The sequence below is a fragment of the Pleurodeles waltl genome, chromosome 2_2 (genome assembly GCF_031143425.1).
Source record: "Pleurodeles waltl isolate 20211129_DDA chromosome 2_2, aPleWal1.hap1.20221129, whole genome shotgun sequence".
Lineage (NCBI taxonomy): Eukaryota > Metazoa > Chordata > Amphibia > Caudata > Salamandridae > Pleurodeles > Pleurodeles waltl.
Genome location: NC_090439.1, coordinates 1,161,475,495 through 1,161,489,911, shown reverse-complemented (window position 1 = coordinate 1,161,489,911; position 14,417 = coordinate 1,161,475,495). Strand labels below are relative to the sequence as shown.

General features: G+C 43.2%; 1 protein-coding gene across 1 annotated transcript in view; it reads right to left on the bottom strand.

Moving 5' to 3' along the window:
- Positions 1-14,417, bottom strand: part of LOC138283001 (TBC1 domain family member 20-like) — a 62,619-nt gene that overhangs the window by 36,906 nt on the left and 11,296 nt on the right. The gene's annotated exons all lie outside the window — the stretch shown is intronic.

Here is a 14,417-nt window from a genome sequence, read left to right as displayed (position 1 = left end):
GAGAATTATTACAGTGTACATTTTCTATTTCCAGAGGTGGTAATCATCACCAAAGGTAAAGAACACCAAAATAATTCTCTACAAAGGTAATATGTGATGTTTCATGTTACAAAATACTTATCCGTGGCCTCTAATACACAAAAATACCAATCCACCCATAAATGCTTATTGAGTTTAACATATGCTTTTCACAATAAATATGTCAAGCATAATGCATTTATCCCAGCTTTTGATAATAAACATATGAGACATAAGGCACCGGAAATATTTTTCTAGTGATCCCATCTGGCCTGTAGCTGCTATCATGAGCGTAAGCTTCCCACAAGGCAACTATCAGGCATACAGCCATCAATGACACAGCGTACAAGATTAGAGTTGGGAAAGCAAAATACTCGCTCTCCTCAGAAGGCCTAACAAGGATTGAGACAGTGCAAAACTTCTATACCCACGGTTTGTCAGAGGGGGTAACCTGTACCAAAACCCTTACCTACTACGGTAATATGTGAGATTCTACGTAATAAAACACCTACCTGTAGGCTTTGGTACAGAGTCATAACAATCTACCTTAAATGTCTATGGACTTTTATATCTTCAATAAGTCAGACCTATAGCCTTTATCATAACTTTTCAAAATAAACAATTAGACATATAACAGTTATCACTGTCTTATCACCAAAACCGACTCAAGCCTACTGTACTGAGCGTAAGCTTTCCTCGCGGCAATCAACTAGCATACAGTCATAAAAAGTCCAAATATATACAAAATTACAATTGGCAAATCAAAGTACTGTCTCTCCTATGAGAGCCTAACAAGGACATCTGTAACATAGGTCTTCTATCACCATGTTTCAGATGGAACGTCAAAACCCTTGCCAACTATGGAAATCTGTGCAATTCCATGCAAGAAAATGCCCTGCCTGCAGGCTTTATCGCAGTGTTAATAACAATCCATCCTTGAAAGCCTACTGTCTTTAACACATGTTTTTCCCAATAAATAGGTCTAGCCTACTGGCTTTGTCATAACGTTTCATGATGAAAGACCTCAAACCTATGAAATCTGGCATGACTTTTCCCAATAAACCGATTTACACTTTACCTTTGGATTTACACCTTACGCACCTTCGCCCTATTCTAGTACACAAGGACCATGCATGCATATTTTTAAAGGCTTCTCTGGCTATGACAAATGTGTTTCACAATTAACAAGGTAGACCAACTGCCTTTATCATACTGTTTCATAATAAGTACACCAGACTATTTACGAGCCCACCTATCAGGCCTACAGGTTTGGGCTTAAACTTTCCCACAAGGCACACATCAAACACACCGTCATAAAATCTGAAAAGGGCAAAAAATTATACTTGACTAAGCAAAATACCATATATCCTACACAGAGTAAACGATCTATATATACGGTTTGGCACACGGGGTAACCAACTCTAAAACCACTGCCAACTACGGTAATCTGTGAGATTCCATGTAACAAACTAATAATATGTAGTCAAAAAGTTCAATATAAGCAGGCTTTTGTGGAAGGACACAAATACATCTCAATCAAACAATGCACTCAGGGGAACCAATGTGTGGATGGAGGTTAAGCCCCTCTTAGTAGGGAATTTGAATCTCTTTTTTGTGATCATATACAGTCAGGCAGCAGTTGAACTGTCAAGCCAGACCTAAAATTCCATGGAGATTACTGTAAACCTGGGCATCCCACACTGCTCTCAAACACAAAACTGCATGCTGAGGTCTAAAGTTAATGTTGGAGAGCGTGATGTGATTGCAATGCATTACTCATGACTGCCCTCCTCCCAACAGTGCTGCTGCCAGAGAAAACCACATACTGTAAATGATTTAGTTATGTATGTAAGACACTTTAACTTCATTACAGTGTCATGTCTGGCAACGATGGCACTATTAAGCCAGACCCAAAAATTAATAAAAAAAAATAAAAAATATTTAACCAGATTGTAAAGTGTTTGCCTGGTGATAGTCTACACTACTCTAGAGGCCATGGTGCTTATACATCAGTTTTCAAGACCGCCCCACCTTGTACTAACATTCAGTAGGGTTGTTTATTGGGAAGATAATTCACATTTCACAAAAAGTTTTCTCTATGTGGAAACAAGTAAATTTTCCACCATGTGAATATCAAATTTAAATCCAAGCCACCATAAATTGATACTAAATGTTCATTAAAACCAATATCCTTTTTGCCGACGTCGCTTGGCCATGCCACAAAGAGGAACTTCTTTTGTGCTTTATAAGAAAGCAGAGACAAACCACCAATCCAGCAAGTATCGCAAAGTATCATAACCAGTAATATTAAACACACTATAGAAGGCAAGGCCCTCGTATCTAGAACCTCAGATAGCAGTAACCAGTGAGCAGTATCCCTTTCTCAGTTCACCACATGTCTTTGGATTTCCATAAAACTGACATGGTAGAAAACTGACTCAAGAAAATCATGAACTGAACTTACTCGCAATAAGCTCTAGACTATTGAAAAATACTGCAGTTGTGTTGGTCTTGAAACTGAATGAATCTCCAACTAGATATTTTTGTGCAAATGAGGTTCCAGAACTCTCCCCTTAACCAGGTTTAATATGACAAGGTTATTGAACTAAACACTGAGGTGTGCACTTGGTTTTTGAAGGGTGCTGATTTAATGTGTCACTGCCGATAGTGGATATAAGGGTCTTCACAGCAGACAGTAGATACCAGAAAGCACACTGTGAACTGATAAAATCTTCATACGTGCTTTGGAGGTCAATGCACTTGGCTCACCAAAAATGATAAAAATGTATCTTAAAGCTACATTAAATTCCAGAGTTAGAAGTTTTTTATTTGAAATATCAAACTGAAGGTCTTCCTCTAGCAATCAATTCCAGGTGCCAAGAAAAGAATGGTAATAATGGATCATAAATTTCTGCGATGGACAAAATTGACACACTTAATTTGTATGCTGAGAGTTAAAATTAGCACAGATGAAATATATATCAGTGGCGGTCACCACTCGGTAGTTATAGTTAGATAAGAATTTCCATAGAGAATGCTTTTTTTGTGTTGCTAATAACTTTGACACCGTCTGACAAATCTCCATGGAACTTTCCAAAAAAGTACTCTTTTTTGCCTAGTTTGTGCAAGGAAAACTTTGGAGTGATCCGTTGCTGGAGGGTGCAAAAAAAAAAAAGGGGGGGGTTCCAAAAGGCAAAGTCTTCATGGTTTTTCCATAGAATTCTTCATGGAGCGCTACCGCAAAAATTGCTGACTGGAATTTCACGAAGCTAGATCTTATCTTAGTCCGCACTGCAGATTGTGCTTTTTGTAATTTGATGTAAAGATGTAAATCCGTTCAGTAGCTTTTGAGAAATTAAGCAGGGATGTGGAATTCAACAAGTTTTTATGATTATTTTGTCCTGTCTGCAGTTGAGCTAATATGTGTCCATATGTTAATGCTTTTCGAACTTGTATTTATGGTTCATTAACGAAAAACCTTCATTATTAGGGTGAGCGCTGTAAATAAACTTTTCAAGGTCACACTGCACTACTGACAGTGGTTTCAGTTAAAAAAAAAAAAAAAAAAAAAAAAGTGTACACGTGTTTGAAAAGTTTAACAATATGAGAATAAGTATAATGCTCCCAGAATGCTCTCTGATTAGATGCAAATGTTTGCAGAAGCTTGTAAGCAAGAGTGATGATTATTTGCTTTCAAAATAAAATGTTCCAAAAAAAATGCAAGGAGGAAACTTTCTTTTGCTGCTATGACATTCTAAGTGCTATTTCTTTGAAGTGTCATTTAGTAAAATGTGTTGATGCATGCTAGTATTTCCAAAAAATATTCCTAATGGAAAATCAGTGTAACTATTTTCAACAAGATTATGGGAAACATGAAAATAAACAAGCACTGGCAAAGCCAACCTTTCTGAGGTTTTTTTGAGTTTTTTGGTTTCGTCAATGCATGTCTTGTTTTGACATGGCTTTTGTTACTCTTTATTGTTGTGGGAGCTGCCAGACCCTCACCTTTGTAACAAACACTGGCAAAAAGAAAAAAATGTTTTTGGTCTCCAGTTTTGCCAAAACAAACTGCCCCACTCCGATCTGCCCTGCTACTATCCAAAACAATCTGCCCCACTCCAATCCAAAACAATCTGCCCCACTCCAATCCAAAAAGAATATGCCCCTCTCCAATACAACAATATGTCCCTCTCCAATCCAAAACAATCCTTCCCACTCGAATCTCGCCCACTCCAATCCAATCCAAAATAGTCTGACCCAAAGCACTCCAATCCAAACCAATCTGCCCCACGGAAATCCAAAACAAACTGCTGCACTCCACTCCCAAATAATATGTTGCACTCTACTCCAAAACAATATGCACCACTCCAATTCAAAGCAATATGCCCAACTCCATTCTGTCCTACTCCAACCCAAAACAATCTGCCCGCTCCAATCTGAAACTATCTGCCCCAGTCCAATCTCAAACTATCTGCCCCAGTCCAATCTACAACAATCTGCCCCAGTCCAATCTACAACAATCTGCCCCAGTCCAATCTACAACAATCTGCCCCAGTCCATTCTACAACAATCTGCCCCAGTCCAATTTACAACAATCTGCCCCAGTCCAATTTACAACAATCTGCCCGCTATTATCCAAAACAATCTGCCCCACTCCAATCCAAAACAATCTGCCCCACTCCAATCCAAAACAATCTGCCCCATTCCAATCCAAAACAATCTGCCCCACTCTAGTCGGCCCCACTCCAATCAAAAACAATCTGCCCCACTCCAATACAAAACACTCTGCCTCACCCAACGTCAATAAAAACAATCTGCACCACTCCAATCCAAAACAATCTGCCCAATTCCAATACAAAACACTCTGCCTCACCCCACTCCAATTTGCCCCACTCCAATAAAACCAATCTGCCCCACTCTAGTCAGCCCCACTCCAATACAAAACACTCTGCCTCACCCAACGACAATAAAAACAATCTGCACCACTCCAATCCAAAACAATCTGCCCAATTCCAATACAAAACACTCTGCCTCACCCCACTCCAATTTGCCCCACTCCAATAAAACCAATCTGCCCCAAAGCAATCCAAAACAATCTGCCCCAAAGCAATCCAAAACAATCCACCCCATGGCAATTCAAAACAATCTGCTCCACTTCAATCCAAAACAAACTGCCCCACTCCAATCTGCCCCACGCCAATCCAAAACAATCTGCCCCATTCTAATATAAAACAATTTGCCCCACTCCAATTCAAAACAATTTGACCCAAAACAATCCACCCCATGGCAATCCAGAACAATCTGCCCCACTCCAATCCAAAAACAATCTGCCCCTCTCCAATACCACAATATGTCCCTCTCCAATCCAAAACAATCTGTCCCACTTGAATCTGCCCCACTCCAATCAAACAGTCTGACGCAAAGCACTCCAATCCAAACCAATCTGCCCCACTCAATCCAAAACAAACTGCCCCACTCCACTCACAAATAATATGTTGCACTCTACTTCAAAACAATATGCACCACTCCAATTCAAAGCAACATGCCCAACTCCATTCTGTCCCACTCCAACCCAAAACAATCTGCCCCACTCCAATCTCAAACTCTCTGCCCTACTCCAATCTCAAACTCTCTGCACCGCTCCAATCTAAAACAATCTGCACCGCTCCAATCTAAAACAATCTGCACCGCACCAATCTAAAACAATCTGCAATGCTCCAATCTAAAGCAATCGGCAACGCTCCAATCTAAAGCGATCCGCCCGCTCCAATCTAAAACAATCCGCCCCACTCCAATCTACAACAATCCTCCCCACTCCAATCTACAAAAATCCTCCCCACTCCAATCTACAACAATCTGCCCCACTCCAATCTACAACAATCTGCCCCGTTACTATCCAAAACAATCTGCCCCAATCCAAAACAATCTGCTCTGTTCCAATCTGCCTCACTCCAATCCAAAACAGTCTGCCCCACTCCAATCCAAAACAGTCTAACCCAACTCCAGCTAAAAATAATATGCCCAACACAATTCTGTCCCACTCCAACCCAAAACAATCTGCCCCACTCCAATCTAAAACTATCTGCATCACTTCAATCTAAATCAATCTGCACCATTTCAATCTAAATCAATCTGCACCACTTCAATCTAAAACAATCTGCACCACTTCAATCTAAAACAATCTGCACCACTTCAATCTAAAACAATCTGCCCCACTTCAATCTGAATCAATCTGCCCCTCTTCAATCTAAATCAATCTGCCCCACTTCAATCTAAATCAATCTGCCCCACTTCAATCTAAATCAATCTGCCCCACTTCAATCTAAATCAATCTGTCCACTTCAATCTAAATCAATCTGCCCCACTTCAATCTAAATCAATCTGCCCCACTCCAATCTAAAACAATATGTCCCACACCAATCTACAACAATCTGTTCCACTCCAATATGTCCCGCTCCTATCCAAAAAAATCTGCCCCAATCCAAAACAATCTTCCTTATTCCAATTTGCCTCACTCCAATCCAAAACAGACAGTCTGCCCCACTCCAATCTCAAATCAATCTGCCCCACTCCAATTCAAAACAATCTGACCCAAAACAATCCACCCCATGGCAATCCAGAACAATCTGCCCCACTCCAATCCAAAAACAATCTGCCCCTCTCCAATACCACAATATGTCCCTCTCCAATCCAAAACAATCTGTCCCACTTGAATCTGCCCCACTCCAATCAAACAGTCTGACGCAAAGCACTCCAATCCAAACCAATCTGCCCCACTCAATCCAAAACAAACTGCCCCACTCCACTCCCAAATAATATGTTGCACTCTACTTCAAAACAATATGCACCACTCCAATTCAAAGCAACATGCCCAACTCCATTCTGTCCCACTCCAACCCAAAACAATCTGCCCCACTCCAATCTCAAACTCTCTGCCCTACTCCAATCTCAAACTCTCTACACCGCTCCAATCTAAAACAATCTACACCGCTCCAATCTAAAACAATCTGTACCGCACCAATCTAAAACAATCTGCAATGCTCCAATCTAAAACAATCGGCAACGCTCCAATCTAAAGCGATCCGCCCGCTCCAATCTAAAACAATCCGCCCCACTCCAATCTACAACAATCCTCCCCACTCCAATCTACAACAATCCTCCCCACTCCAATCTACAACAATCCTCCCCACTCCAATCTACAACAATCCTCCCCACTCCAATCTACAACAATCTGCCCCACTCCAATCTACAACAATCTGCCCCGCTACTATCCAAAAACAATCTGCCCCAATCCAAAACAATCTGCTCTGTTCCAATCTGCCTCACTCCAATCCAAAACAGTCTGCCCCACTCCAATCCAAAACAGTCTAACCCAACTCCAGCTAAAAATAATATGCCCAACACAATTCTGTCCCACTCCAACCCAAAACAATCTGCCCCACTCCAATCTAAAACTATCTGCCCCACTCCAATCTAAAACTATCTGCATCACTTCAATCTAAATCAATCTGCATCACTTCAATCTAAATCAATCTGCATCACTTCAATCTAAATCAATCTGCACTATTTCAATCTAAATCAATCTGCACCACTTCAATCTAAAACAATCTGCACCACTTCAATCTAAAACAATCTGCACCACTCCAATCTAAAACAATCTGCACCACTTCAATCTGAATCAATCTGCCCCACTTCAATCTAAATCAATCTGCCCCACTTCAATCTAAATCAATCTGCCCCACTTCAATCTAAATCAATCTGCCCCACTTCAATCTAAATCAATCTGCCCCACTTCAATCTAAATCAATCTGCCCCACTTCAATCTAAATCAATCTGCACCACTCCAATCTAAATCAATCTGCACCACTCCAATCTAAATCAATCTGCACCACTCCAATCTAAATCAATCTGCACCACTTCAATCTAAATCAATCTGCCCCTCTCCAATCTAAAACAATATGTCCCACACCAATCTACAACAATCTGTTCCGCTCCAATATGTCCCGCTCCTATCCAAAAAAATCTGCCCCAATCCAAAACAATCTTCCTTATTCCAATTTGCCTCGCTCCAATCCAAAACAGACAGTCTGCCCCACTCCAATCTCAAATCAATCTGCCCCACTCCAATCTCAAATCAATCTGCCCACTCCAATCCCAAATCAAACACTCCAATCCCAAATCAATCTGCCCCACTCCAATCCCAAATCAATCTGCCCCGATCCACTCTAAAACAATCTGCCCCGGTCCAATCTAAAACAATCCGCCCGCTCCGAATAAAACAACTAGCCCCGCTCCAATTAAAACAATCCACCCGCTCCAATCTAAAACAACCCGCCCCACCCCAATCCAAAGCAATCTGCTCTGTTCCAATCTGCCCCGCTCCAATCCAAAACAGTATGCCCCACTCCATCTAAAAATAATATGCCCAACTCCATTCTGTCCCACTCCAACCCAAAACAGTCTGCCCCACTCCAATCCAAAACAGTCTGCCCCACTCCAACTAAAATTAATATGCCCAACTCCATTCTGTCCCACTCCAACCCAAAACATTCCGCCCCACTCCAATCTAAAACTTTCTGCCCCACTTCAATCTAAAACAATCTGCACCACTTCAATCTAAAACAATCTGCCCCACTTCAATCTGAATCAATCTGCCCCACTTCAATCTGAATCAATCTGCCCCACTTCAATCTGAATCAATCTGCCCCACTTCAATCTGAATCAATCTGCACCACTTCAATCTAAATCAATCTGCACCACTCCAATCTAAATCAATCTGCACCACTTCAATCTAAATCAATCTGCCCCTCTCCAATCTAAAACAATATATCCCACACCAATCTACAACAATATGTCCCACACCAATCTACAACAATCTGTTCCGCTCCAATATGTCCCGCTCCTATCCAAAAAAATCTGCCCCAATCCAAAACAATCTTCCTTATTCCAATTTGCCTCACTCCAATCCAAAACAGACAGTCTGCCCCACTCCAATCTCAAATCAATCTGCCCCACTCCAATCTCAAATCAATCTGCCCACTCCAATCCCAAATCAATCTGCCCCACTCCAATCCCAAATCAATCTGCACCACTTCAATCTAAATCAATCTGCCCCACTCCAATCTAAATCAATCTGCCCCACTCCAATCTAAATCAATCTGCCCCTCTCCAATCTAAAACAATATGTCCCACACCAATCTACAACAATCTGTTCCGCTCCAATATGTCCAGCTCCTATCCAAAAAAATCTGCCCCAATCCAAAACAATCTTCCTTATTCCAATCTGCCTCACTCCAATCCAAAACAGACAGTCTGCCCCACTCCAATCTCAAATCAATCTGCCCCACTCCAATCTCAAATCAATCTGCCCACTCCAATCCCAAATCAAACACTCCAATCCCAAATCAATCTGCCCCACTCCAATCCCAAATCAATCTGCCCCGATCCACTCTAAAACAATCTGCCCCGGTCCAATCTAAAACAATCCGCCCGATCCGAATAAAACAACTAGCCCCGCTCCAATTAAAACAATCCACCCGCTCCAATCTAAAACAACCCGCCCCACCCCACCCCAATCCAAAGCAATCTGCTCTGTTCCAATCTGCCCCGCTCCAATCCAAAACAGTATGCCCCACTCCATCTAAAAATAATATGCCCAACTCCATTCTGTCCCACTCCAACCCAAAACAGTCTGCCCCACTCCAATCCAAAACAGTCTGCCCCACTCCAACTAAAATTAATATGCCCAACTCCATTCTGTCCCACTCCAACCCAAAACATTCCGCCCCACTCCAATCTAAAACTTTCTGCCCCACTTCAATCTAAAACAATCTGCACCACTTCAATCTAAAACAATCTGCACCACTTCAATCGGAATCAATCTGCCCCACTTCAATCGGAATCAATCTGCCCCACTTCAATCGGAATCAATCTGCCCCACTTCAATCGGAATCAATCTGCCCCACTTCAATCTGAATCAATCTGCCCCACTTCAATCTGAATCAATCTGCCCCACTTCAATCTAAATCAATCTGCACCACTCCAATCTAAATCAATCTGCACCACTCCAATCTAAATCAATCTGCACCACTTCAATCTAAATCAATCTGCCCCACTCCAATCTAAAACAATATGTCCCACACCAATCTACAACAATCTGTTCCGCTACAATATGTCCCGCTCCTATCCAAAAAAATCTGCCCCAATCCAAAACAATCTTCCTTATTCCAATTTGCCTCACTCCAATCCAAAACAGACAGTCTGCCCCACTCCAATCTCAAATCAATCTGCCCCACTCCAATCTCAAATCAATCTGCCCACTCCAATCCCAAATCAATCTGCCCCACTCCAATCCCAAATCAATCTGCACCACTTCAATCTAAATCAATCTGCCCCACTCCAAACTAAAACAATATGTCCCACACCAATCTACAACAATCTGTTCCGCTCCAATATGTCCCGCTCCTATCCAAAAAAATCTGCCCCAATCCAAAACAATCTTCCTTATTCCAATTTGCCTCACTCCAATCCAAAACAGACAGTCTGCCCCACTCCAATCTCAAATCAATCTGCCCCACTCCAATCTCAAATCAATCTGCCCCACTCCAATCCCAAATCAATCTGCCCCACTCCAATCCCAAATCAATCTGCCCCACTCCAATCCCAAATCAATCTGCCCCACTCCAATCCCAAATCAATCTGCCCCACTCCAATCCCAAATCAATCTGCCCCGATCCACTCTAAAACAATCTGCCCCGGTCCAATCTAAAACAATCCGCCCGCTCCAATCTAAAACAATCCGCCCGCTCCGAATAAAACAACTAGCCCCGCTCCAATTAAAACAATCCGCCCGCTCCAATCTAAAACAACCCGCCCCACCCCAATCCAAAGCAATCTGCTCTGTTCCAATCTGCCCCGCTCCAATCCAAAACAGTATGCCCCACTCCAACTAAAAATAATATGCCCAACTCCATTCTGTCCCACTCCAACCCAAAACAGTCTGCCCCACTCCAATCCAAAACAGTCTGCCCCACTCCAACTAAAATTAATATGCCCAACTCCATTCTGTCCCACTCCAACCCAAAACATTCCGCCCCACTCCGATCTAAAACTTTCTGCCCCACTCCATTCTAAATCAATCTGCCCCACTCCAATCTAAATCAATCTGCCCCACTCCAATCTAAATCAATCTGCACCACTCCAATCTAAATCAATCTGCACCACTCCAATCCCAAATCAATCTGCCCCACTCTAATCCCAAATCAATCTGCCCCACTCCAATCCCAAATCAATCTGCCCCACTCCAATCCCAAATCAATCTGCCATTCCAAATCAATCTGCCCCACTCCAATCCCAAATCAATCTGACACACTCCAATCCAAATCAATCTTCCCCACTCTATTTGGATGGATGCAAAACAATCACAATCTGTCCCACTACAATCCAAAACAATCTGCCCCACTCCAATCCAAAACAATCCCCCGCTCCAATCCACCCCACTCCAATCCCCCCCCACAATAATCAAATCCACCTCACCCCAATCCAATTTGCCCCACTCAACCCCAATCCAATACAATCTACCTAACTCCAATCCAAAAAAATATGCCCTACTCCAATCCAAAAAATATGCCCCATTCCAATCCAAAATATATGCCCCACTTCAATCCAAAAGATCTGCCCCACTCCAATCCAAAAGATCTGCCCCACTCCAATCCAAAAGATCTGCCCCACTCCAATCCAAAAGATCTGCCCCACTCCAATCCAAAAACATCTGCCCCACTCCAATCCAAAAACATCTGCCCCACTCCAATCCAAAAACATCTGCCCCACTCCAATCCCCCAAAAAACTGCCCAATTCACTCTGCACTTTAGTCCAAAACATTTCGCCCCATTCCAATCAAAACAATCTCCCCCACTTCAGTATGCCCCACTCCAATCCAAAACAATCTATCACACTCCAATCTGCCTCACTGCAATCCAAAACAATCTGTTGCACTCCAATCCAACACAATCTAACCCACTCCAATATGCCCCACTCAATTCCAAAACAATCTGCCCCACTCCTATTCACCCACTCCAATCCAATCCACCGCACCCCAATCCACATCACTACATCCCAAATTACCCCACTCCAATCCATCACAATCTACCCCAATCGTTTCCAACCCACCCCAATTCAATACACCCCAATCCAATCTACCCCACTCCAATCCAAACTACCTCACACCAATGCAATACACTCACCCCACCCCAATCCAGTCCAATCCACCCCACTAAGGTCCAACCCACCCCAATAAAATCCACCTCACACCAATCCAGTACACTCTCCCCACTCCAATCCACCCCACTCAATCCAATCCACTCCACTCTAGACCAACCCACCCCATTCCAAATCAACCCACCCCACTACAATCCAACCCACCAACTCAAATACTTTAGATCCCATTCCAATTCAGTCCACTGCAACTCAATCCACCCACCCACCCCAATCCAATTCATCGTAATCCACCCCACTCCAGTGAACCTTAATCCATCCCACTCTAATCCAATTCAGACCATGCCAAACTATCTTAATCCAACCCACTCCAGTCCAATCCACCCCGCATCAATCCAACTCACCCCACACAAATCCACCCCACTCCAGTCAAATCCACCTTAATCCACCCCACTCATATCCAGTCCATCCCACTCCAACCCAATCCACCCCACCTCACTCCAATTCAATACACCCACTATACCCTATTCCACCCCACTCCAGTACAATCTAATCCACTCCATCCATTTTACCCCACTGCTATCCAATCCACCCCACTCCAATACAATCCACCCTACTCCAATCCACCCCATTCCAATCCAACCCACTTGTCCACTCCACTCGACCTCAACCAATCCACCCCATCCAGTCCACCCCACGGCAATCCACCCCACTTACACTCCTATCAAATCTACTCCAGCCCACACCACTCTACTGCAACCCAACCCACCACACTCCAATTTAGTCCCCCCACTCCAATCCAATCCACCCCACAAGTCTAACCCAGCCCACTCCATTTCAATAAATCCAATCCACCCCACTCCAATCCAATGAATCTAATCGACCTCACTCCAATCCACCCCACTCTGATTCAATCTAATCCACCCACTCCAATTCACCCCACTTAAATCCAAACCACCCTAGTCCTATCACTCCAATTCAATCCACCCACCCAATCTAATCAAATTTACCCCACTCCAATCCACCTCACCGCATTTCAATCCACCACACTCCAATCCAACCTCTTCACCTACATTGGACACAGAAATGCTATATGTGTTATCCGTTGAGCTACAACTGGGGCATTGATACCTCTATTTCACATAAGGCTTGGTTATTACATAATTATATTTGTAGGTGCACCAGGTCGTTGAATTTTCATTTTTTTCAGGAAATCCTTATTTCTTCCCCAGAATGGGATGACACCACACGGTTTTCTTTGTAAGCCTTTATTGAAAGGCTGTCAGCTCACACTCTGCATCACAGACCTTTCCCTAGAACTGGGGGTGAGGACAATGCAAGAGAAGAACAGTCGAATCACCAGGAGGATTTAGTCAAGATGAGAAAGCTCAAGAGACTAAATTTCAGTCCACCCAATTCCAGTCTAATCCACCCCACCCCAATTCAACAAATCCAACCCACCCACTCCAGTTCACTCTAATCTACCCCACTCCAAATCTATCAACTCCAACCCAATCCACCCAACCCAGTCCTATCACTCCAATTCAATCTACCCACCCCAATCAAATCGAATCCCCCACACTCCAATCCAACCCAATCCACCCACCTCTACCACAATCCTATCCACCCCACTCTACTCCAATCCAGCCCACTACCTCAATCTGCTCCAACCCACTCCACCCTATTCCAGCCCACTCCACTCTACACCACTTCACAACATTGCACTCTACGACACCCTTTGCCACTGACCCACACTCACATCTACAACACTATTTATCCTACTCCACTCTACAAGACACTGTACTCCAACAAATCCACTCTACAACACTCTATAACACTCCACGCCACAAACTTTTAGCCATGCTAAAGAGCAGTCACACTAGTGTACAACATGGCAAAAACACATTCCCAAGCCAATAACTCTTGTATAGACGAGACTTATTGGCTTTGCCAATGCTTATTCCATACACTACGGGAATGCCCCATCATACAACACTACTGGGCAGGAGTGTTACAAATAATGGCCAGAGTGCTCAATCTGGTAGTTCCCCTAGATGCCAAATGGCTCCCACTAAACATCACAGACGTAGCACTGATACCAGAAAATCTGGTTGGTTTTGGTGGCGAGAGTGACTAAACACAACCTAGCAAGAGTCTGGGGTACAGCAGTGCCACCCCAGATAAT